Below are 9454 nucleotides of genomic sequence, written 5' to 3' on the forward strand. Positions count from 1 at the left end.
ACAGCCTCCAATCACATTCACCAGGCTCAAGTGGAAGGCCTGGTAGCAGTGACTGAAACTGAGAACCAAGGAGGGTATGTTGCCCCCCTTCCAACCTGGAGAGCACATTTGAGGAGCTCTGATCCCAAGGGTTGTGCCAAGGCTAGTCCCGGAGGGTCCCCAGATCTCATGTGTTAAGGTAGGAACCTTTTCTCCCTCAAAACCAGGGTGTCCCCTGGCTACTATGTAGCAGAGTTCTAAAAGTCCAGTGAATACATTGTTCAATGTTGCAAATCTTCCTTGACTTAGTCAAAACTGCTTCCAGCAGAGGTGGAGCCCAAGAGCTGCCCGGCCTGGATGCCTCTTCTGACAGATCACAAGTATTTCTCAGCGGCACAGGCAGGGTACTCTGAACAGAACACTGAATAGGCAGTGGGCCCTCCTTTGTAATATGCAGCAGGTTTGTCCTAACCATGGAAAACACATTCTAAGATTCCCCAAGTATGAACGAAAATTCCTAAAAAGAATCAATCGGGTTGAGGATTTAGCTCAGTGGTAGAGTGCTTGCCTAGCAAGCGCAAGGCCTTGGTTCGGTCCCCAGCCCCGAAAGAAAAAAAAAAGAATCAATCGGAGTCTGGCTGTGAACAAAAGGGCTCCTGGGTTTCTGTGTCTCCAAAGACTGAAGGACAGAGCGGGGTTTCAGTGCTGGTGGAGATTGGAATTTTGTAGGTTCATAGGCTAGTTATTTTATTAGGGCTAGTTTTAGCTTCCAGAATAGCCATTCCTTAGCCCACTCTGTATCTGAACAAACTGCCCATGATAAGAAACAAAAACCTCTTGGAAGCTAGCTCAGCAGAACACTAGCTCCCGCCAATCCCAGAGCGTCATCAGATAGCATCCTGGTCTATAAAGTTTCCATGCGTCTGTCTCTCTGGTGTGCCCACCAATGCGTTTTAAGCTTGCCTTGATAAAATCTTGATAGATAAAAGAGAACGCATAGCCAGAGGCAGGGACATTTGGGAGAGCCTGAGCCTGTGAGGAGAGGGGAGAGCCAGGAGGATAGATGAAGATGCTAGGTAACCAAAATGGCTGGATTATATAGGGAAAGGCAGCTGGGGGAAGGGCAACTCAGCCCCTGGGTTAGAGAAATTTAGAGTAGGGAACAGAATATGCCAGCCATATCCTGTAACAGGAACTGAGGGATGCTGGGAGAACCTGCCAGCCAGGTCTGCTTGGATATGCTAGGTAGGCACCTCAGCTATTTGTTTGAGAACTAGCCCTCTGTTCTGTAAAACTATAAACATGTTGGAACATGGAATTTGGGTGTAACATAAATTTGCGCTCCTGGGTCACGGTCAGCCATACGTGTCCAGGGTAAGCTCTCTTTTATTGTCTTTCAGATGAAAGCCGTAGTCTTCATGTTGACACAAGAGACTTCTGAAGACAGAATAACAGCCTGTGGGGGGGTTGGGGATTTAGCTCAGTGGTAGAGTGCTTGCCTAGGAAGCGCAAGGCCCTGGGTTGGGTCCCCAGCTGGGGGGGGGGCAGCCTGTGGGGATGCTACATGTTGGCCTGATATATATATATAGATAGATAGATAGATATAGATATATATGGTAATTAATTTTTAATTATGTGTGTGGGTTCTGAATATAGGTGCCTCAAGGAGGCCAGAGGTGTCAGGTCACTTAAAACTTATGGGCTGCTCAGTGGGTTCTGGGAACCAAAATCAGGTCCTCTGCAAGAGCAGGATGTATGCATATATTTTTTAACCTTTAACTGCCAAACCGTCTCTGCAGCCTCTAGTCTTTTATTTTTATTTTATTTTTTTAAAGAAAGGGCTTCAGGGAGTTGGAGAGATGGCTCAGCGGTAAAGAGCACTGACTCTTCTTCCAGAGGTCCTGAGTTCAATTCCCAGCAACCGCATGGCGGCTCACAACCATCTGCAATGGGGATCCTCTTCTGGTGAGTCTGAAGATAGCAACGGTGTACTCACATATATAAAATAAATAAATCTTTAAAAGAAAGAAAGGAAGGAAGGAAGGAAGAAATGGTTTCGTGTTACCCAAGCTAGCCTTGAACTCCTTCTGCTTCTAACTCTCAAATGTTAAGATTAGAGGCACGTGTCATCATCTCTTGCTTAATTGATGATCTAGGTACAATAAGAAATTAACAGCAGCTCATGATAGAACAATTATAACAGTATCCAGTATAGGAGTCATTTAGAACTATGACTGTTTGTTCCTGGAATTCTCCACTCGGTGTTTTGTGGTGTGGCTGACGCAGCGCGTTTGAAAATGTTGAGACTGAAGTTTTAGATAAAGGGTAGCTACTGTATGGAGAATGAGGCCCCTTGCGGAGGGACAGGAGGGTGAGTCAGGGAAAGGAGCAGTAACCCTGTGGTCCTGGCTTCCTTTGCAGTGCAGAACCTTCGGTCGTGCAGCTGGGGTGGAGCCCTGTGGACAGTCTTCTTAGAGTTACTTTAGACAAGCCGCATAGCCAGACTGTCTCCAGGGCCACCCGTGCAAGTTTGTTCCAGAGGCCAGTTCTTCCTGGAACTGGGTGTCAGCTAGGGACAGAGAATGCCGGGAGTGAAACTTGGCGGCTGAAGGGAAGAAAAGCTTCCAGTCCCGCAGATCTCAGATTGCACGGCTGCGTTGGGCGGGGCTTGCAGTTCAGAAAGATGCCACCAGGGGACGCCCTTCCCACACCTCACACCTAGAGGGCGCGCGCACGTATGTATGTGTGCTCTGCAAATGGCTTTTCTGTGATTACAACGTCATGCTTCAGCTTTCCTAAGTGACCTATTCGACTCAGTCTTCTGCAGCAGCTTGGGTCTGTCGCACTTCTGAGTTACAAGTGCCTCTAGTTACGCAACCATAACAACCCTTGACAATGTGCTGGGGAGGAGGGGTAACTTTTCAAATGCCATTTGACTGTCATTTGCTGTCAGGGTTCTTCTCATTTGCTGTCAGGGACTTCTCATTTGCTGTCAGGGGTCACAGTATAGAGGTTGAAGAGGATCCAGCAGAGGGACGAGAGGGGTGCGGGTGCTGACTCATGAGCCCCAGCTTCTAGATGAATTCCACCACTCTCCAGAAGCTACCATCGTGGTATTAAGAGGTCCAAGGCTAGCCGGGCTGTAAGCAGGTGATCTCTGAGGACAGCCTGATCTACAAAGCAAGATCCAGGACAGCCAAGGTTACACAGAGAAACCCTGTCTGGACCTCCCCAATCTCCCCCTACCCCTCCATCCCCTAAAAGATCCAGGGCTACAGAAAATTCTCCTTACTTCGCCAGGTGTCATAGAGAACAGGGGGACCTGCCCACCCAGCCCAGGTAAGCAGAGGACATAAGGGGCAGACAGTAAAGTGAACCCTAAGGTGAACAGCACCCGAGGGCCTAGCCCAGTTTTTGTTTGAATCGCATAAAGAATGTCATGTAATACCATAGTCACCGTGCCTCTATGCAAAGACCGGTACTGAGATGACATGCAGGATGCTGTGTGGTGTCTGTGAGGGGGACTGCGAGCCTGGATGGCAGTCAGCACGTGAATTCTGAGTCAGGGGCTGGATGGAAGACACAGAGGGTAAGTCTCTGGTCAGCAAGCCAGAGGCAGGAGGCACAACTTACGTTCTGCCAGGCGTTCACTGTCAATGCAATAGCTTGGCTGTGACCTGGAGACCTGAGGATCGCGGACGCCCGGGATCCCTGGGTAGAACCAATGTCTCTCACCCAGCTACTCTCTTTTCCCTTTGTAAAGATTTTTAGACTTGGGCTGGAGGCTCAGTGGTTAAGAGCACTAACTGCTCTTCCAGAGGTCCTGAGTTCGAATCCCAGCAACCACATGGTGGCTCACAACCATCTGTAATGGGATCTGATGCCCTCTCCTTGTCTGAAGACAGCTACTCATATATATATAAAATAAATAAATCTTTTTAAAAATTTAAATTTTGGGGGTTGGGGATTTAGCTCAGTGGTAGAGCGCTTGCCTAGCAAGCACAAGGCCCTGGGTTCGGTCCCCAGCTCCAAAAAAAAAGAAAAGAAAAAAATTTAAATTTTATTTTATGTATATGAGTGTTTTTCTTGAATGTATGTGTACCACGTGCGTGCCTGGTGCCCAGGGAAGGAAGGTTTTAGAGGTCTCTGTCATCAAAAGGAAAATTATTGCAGATAGAGAATCCTTAAGTTAGCTTTGCTGTTGTTTGACAAGGTCCCAAACTCACTGTACGGTCCCAAACTGATTTAGAATCCCAGGCTGGTCTTGAGTTCTCAGTGCATGGGCTAACTCCAAAGCAGCCCCGATAGGAATGGGAAAATTGATTAAAACCTGCTTGAGTCGGGTGGCTGATGCCTTCAATCCCAGAATTCAGTGGGCTGAGGCAGGTGGATCTCTGTGAGTTCCACACCAGTCGTCACACCTGGCCCTGTACAGGTTTTTAGCAGCTGAGCCATCTCCCAGGTGCCTGGTTTTGCTTTGTTTAAGGATTAGTCTCATATGGTTTAGCAAGGCTTTGAGCTTTGCATCCCCCTCCCCCCAACCTTAGCCTCCACCTCGGCCTTGTTCTGACATGCGCACACTTAAGCCCTGTGTTTTGTATTTTGTTTTAATACCAGAAAAGGGCATCAGATCTCCTGGAGCTCTGGATAGTTGTGAGCTGTCCCGTGGGTGTCGAGAACTAAACTCAGGTCCTTCAGACCAGCAGCCTGTGCTCTAAGCTGCTCCCACCCCTGCACTTTCAAGAGTACGTGGCCAAGAACTGTCAGTGTCAAAGGCCCGAGGGGAGTGGAACTGGCACCTAACTCCAAATCCTTTCTGTAGTAGCTGGTGAGGAATTTTTAACCCCACCCCCCAGACCTCCCGACTCCCGCACTGTCCCCCATCTCCCCCTACCCCCCTATCCCTCTCTCCCCGGACCTCGGCCACCACTTTCTCCCTATCCCTCTACCATCCCACGACATTCAGCAGAGAGCTGATCACAGCAGCATATTGATTTCCTGTTTGCAAGAGGCCTTCTGGGAAGTGGAGGGAATTAGACCGCTTCTCGTTTGTGCTTGACAGCTTCCCTGGCGTTGTTGTTTTGTTTTTTGATACAGAGTCTCAGAATCTAGTCCCGGCAGGCCTTGACCTCACAGCGATCCTTCTGGCTGGCTGGTCAAAAAAAAAGACCCAGGACACAGAATAGGGTATAGGAGAAACTGTTCACAGACTCTCATGCTGTCAAACGGGTACCTTCACGAAGGGTCGCATGACGCCCGGGAATGTGGATCATGTCTGAAATCCCAGAACTCTGGAGTTGAGGCAAGAGGATTGCTGTGAGCTCCAGCCCCCCATTCCTCCCCCTCTACCCTATCCCGGGCCACATAGTAAGACACAGACACGGTCCCAAAATGAAAGACTGAAAGAAATTCAAGGTTGCATAAAGCAGGCATTAGTTCCTGGCTCTGTCTCCTCCAGGCTCCCCAAGTTCCACTGAGCCGGGCAGCCATCTTTTCACCGGTCCTCAGCCTGTGTGTGGTCCCCATCAGCCCCAGGAGTTCTGCCCCAGGCCAATCCATTCAGAGCTCAAATGTTCTTGCTGCCAAAATCCCAAGGTCTCCTGGTGCCATGGACTTCCTCTGCTTGTCTACGTGAGGCTATTTGTAGACTCAGGAGGCCGTGCCCCGACAAGGCTCTTGCAGGCACTCTGTGCCCCAGCATGGCTCCACCAGGCACTCACTACCTCCCACCTGGCTCTGTGGCGAGCCTCCCCTTAGGTCTTACTGGGCCCGTGAGCTGACCTGAGTTATGGAACTAGGGTTATAGTTCCATGATCTCTTGGCTTCCCAAACTAAAGACTCTTCCTCTCCAGCTTCCCTCAAAGGCCCCGGGCTCTCCGCATACCTCATAGCACATGATCCTCACAAGACATTCCAAGCTCTATCGACAGAAGCCTGTGTGGAACTTCTGAACTCTGGCCTCCTAGACCAAGGGAGTCCAAAGTTCTTTCTTTTAGCTTGGTAGTGAGGTTGGGCAAAGAAAAGAAAATCGTAAATAAACTTCACTCACTTGGCCTCCCACAAGTCTGTGTTCTGATGTCAGCTGCTGCTGCTGCCGGGCAGCCACTGTTGGTGGCTGTAGCGGTGGCCCGAAGGGGGTGACCTCAGCTCTGAACTGAAGGTTTCACTGTGAAAGGTCTTGAGGGCATTTTCTTTCTCTCGTTTTTGTCTGAACAAAGTCTCACATAGGTAGCACAGGCTGACCCTGAATTGTTCATCTTCCTGACTCTACTCCTCACGTGCTATGATTATTCCTATGGCCCACCATGCTTGACTAGGACATAAAAAAAAAGGGGGGGGGGGTTGTTTTTTTTTTTGGTGCCGGGGGACCAAACTCTGGGCCTCGTGCTAAGCAAATGTTCCTTCAGTTTTACTCCAGGCTACAAGCTGTTGTAACTTCTCTCTTTCTTTCTTTCTTTCTTTCTTTCTTTCTTTCTTTCTTTCTTTCTTTCTTTCTTCTTTTCTTTCTTTTTCTTTTTCTTTTTTCTTTTCTTTTTTTTTTTTGGATACAGGGTCTCATTAGGTACCTCAGGCTGACTTTCAACTCCAGGTCTCAAATAACCCTCCTGCCTCAGTTTCCCAAGAGGCTGGAAATATAAGCATGCACCATAGCACTTGGCCTAAGGGCAGCTTTAGAAAATAATTTATGTTGAGTCACGTATATACCTGGCTGACTGAGTGTACGTTTGAGCTCTCAGGGTCCAGAAGAGAGCCTCAGCCCCGTGTGAATCTGGAGCGAACCCATTAGGAGCTGGTCTGGGGGAGGGGGGAGGGGAAGGCCCTGGGAACTGAACTCCTCTGGTCCTCTGCTAGAGCAGTACAGACCTGCCTCCAGCCCCACAAAGCACTTTTTTTATGTGGATCCATGAGGGAAGGAAAAAAAAAAAGAAGAGATAAAGAATGTGACGGTGAAACAGAGGAAAAAAAAAAAAACCTAGTGACTGCGGGGGCGGGAGCGGGGGCGGGGGTGATGCAGTGAGGGGAAAAAGAGAGAAGAAAGGTGTGAGAGGCGGAGGTTGTGGTGGCTGCCCAGCCCTGCTTGGAGGAGGCTGGTGTTTCCAGTCCCTGGGGGCACGTGGAGGCTGGAAGTGGCCTTCCATCCATCTCCTTCTCCCAGCGAGATGCTGACATCGGTCTCTGGCGCCTTCCCATCTATGCGGAGTGTGGATGTGTGTGTTGCTCATTCCTCAGGAGCAGCTGGGGACTGAGATAACTCCCTCCAAGGAATGTAGAGAATTTGGGGGTGCTGCGGGAAGAGAAAGAGCTAGTGAGAAGGCCTCTCAGAGCTGTCAGCAGGACCTGGACAGGATCCATCTCTGAAGTAGCAGGGCTGGAGGGCTGGAGGAGGAGGGATGGCAGTCTTAGAGAAAGATCTCTGGGATACTTGTATGTGCTCACGTCTGCAGGGACCCTGCCTCAAAAAGATAGGAAGTAGGGGCTGGGGAGATGGCTCAGGAGGTCCTAAATTCAAATCCCAGCAACCACGGGGTGGCTCACAACCATCTGTAATGGGATCTGATGCCCTCTTCTGGCACACAAGTGTACATGCAGATAGAGCGCTCATACATAAAATAAGTCAAAAGAAGAAAAAAAAAAGAGTGGAAAATCGATGCTGGAGCCACAACTGCTGTTCAATTGGAAACTCAGTGCCCCTGGGCCTTCGTGGTGATTTCTTGTTTCTCACCTCTCAGCTAAGCAGGGACTCTCATGTTCTCCTTATCCTTCAAGGATAGCAGCACCAGCACCCAGGCCGGTTTCTATCCCCTGAGCTGCCCCTTCTGGGGTATCTGATGGCCGGAAGCCCACCTGGCCTAGCCTCTCTATTCAGCCTGCCAACTCCTTTGGCAAGAGTTCCTCATAGACACCTCGGGCCTGTGATCCACAGCTGTTGTTCAGACTGTGGCCTTGTAACTTGAAACTATGAATGCTGGTCTTAAGAAACATTTGTCAACTGGTGGGGGGGGGGGGATGTTTGTCCACTGTTGTGGTCCGAATCAGGCATGTTCTAATGAGCTCACGGCTTTGGTCCCCAGTATAGCAGGAAGTGGGAAAGCAGGAAGTGAAGCCTTTGGGGAGGTAACTATATCATCACGAAGTCCAGACCTCATCACAAGGATTAACCCACTTATTTGCCTATGTATTTTGATTGTGTGTTTTCTGTTTTCTGAGACAAGGTTGCTCTGTGAAGCCCTGGCTGTCCTGGAACTCGCTCTGTAGACCAGGCTGGCCTCGAACTCAGAGATCCGCCTCCCTCTGCCTCCTGAGTGCCGGGATTAAAGTCAGGGGTCACCACAACTGGTATTATGATTTTTTAGACATGGATCTCATATATAGAAGGCTACATACCATAGCTGTGGGACAACCTTGAATTCCCAGTCCTCCTGCCTCTAGCTCCCGAGGGCTGGAAAATAGGTGTGTGCCATCTTGTCTGCGGTTTGGTTTTTGATGTGGTTTTTAAACAGCAACTCTGATATGTAGTTCATGCTGGTCTGGAACGCATCATATAAGCCAGGATGGCCTTCAACTCAGGAAGACTCCCTGCCTCGGCCACCTCAGCAGTGGTCTCACAGGCACCCCCTTACTTTTTTCTGAACTAGGACTTCACACATGTTTGGAAGGCTGTCTGCCCATGAGTAAGCCCCCAGTGTTATTTATTTATTTCCTGGTGCCCCTTCTGCTCTTTCTAGTTTATTTATGTTATGAACGACTGACCATCTTTTATTTATGTCATACATGCTTTTGCACACATTTCACAGTGTGTGGTGAGGTTCACAAGACAACTTTTGGGGGTTAGCGCTTTCTTTCCACCGTGTAGTTCCCAGGGATTGAACTCAGGCCATAAGGCTTGGTGGCAAGCCCCTTCAGCCCTTGAGCCATCTCTCTGATCTCTCTGGTTCATGCTCTTCCTGTTTTTAAAAAACTGTACTTTAAGAAGAGCGTTGAGAAGTACCCAGTGCTGAGCTCAGTCTCTAAACAAAGTTTGGCCTTCACACAGAGGATGTGAAGAAGAGTCCTGCCTCCCAGGGGTCAGAGTCTCCAGGGTCCACATGGCTGAGGACACCTTTGCTGCACAATGACTTCCCATGTTTACCCTCACGCACAACGCCCTTGGCGACCATGCTGCAGTCAGGCAAACCCGAGAAAATGCTCCTCAGAGGAGTGTCTCATGACCACCGAGTTCAGTCTGAAGACATGGACTTGGTCACCCAGTCTGAAGCGGTTGACCAACGTCTCCTCATCTCCCACAGGTTTGACTCACCAGAAGCAGTGTGGAATCCCTGCGGCCAAGACATGATAAACAATCGGAACTACTGTCTTGATACATTAGCCACTGGGTTAGCCAAACTTAAGAGCTAAACTCTAGGGGCTGGAGAGGTGGCTCAGTGGTTAAGAGCACTGACTGCCCTTCCAGAGGTCCTGAGTTCAATTCCCAGCA

The 9454-nt window shown here is 49.4% G+C and overlaps 1 long non-coding RNA gene across 1 annotated transcript; it reads right to left on the bottom strand.

Moving 5' to 3' along the window:
• Positions 1 to 2988: 2988 nt before the first annotated feature.
• Cb707485 (hypothetical LOC100310783) lies at positions 2989 to 5963 on the bottom strand. Its single transcript, NR_029398.1, has 3 exons — positions 5864 to 5963; positions 3428 to 3548; positions 2989 to 3152 (listed from the first exon to the last, which is right to left on the bottom strand). It is a non-coding gene; the product is annotated as a hypothetical LOC100310783 (long non-coding RNA).
• Positions 5964 to 9454: the final 3491 nt, after the last annotated feature.

This window comes from Rattus norvegicus, chromosome 20 (assembly GCF_021556685.1).
Source record: "Rattus norvegicus strain SHRSP/BbbUtx chromosome 20, alternate assembly SHRSP_T2T, whole genome shotgun sequence".
NCBI lineage: Eukaryota > Metazoa > Chordata > Mammalia > Rodentia > Muridae > Rattus > Rattus norvegicus.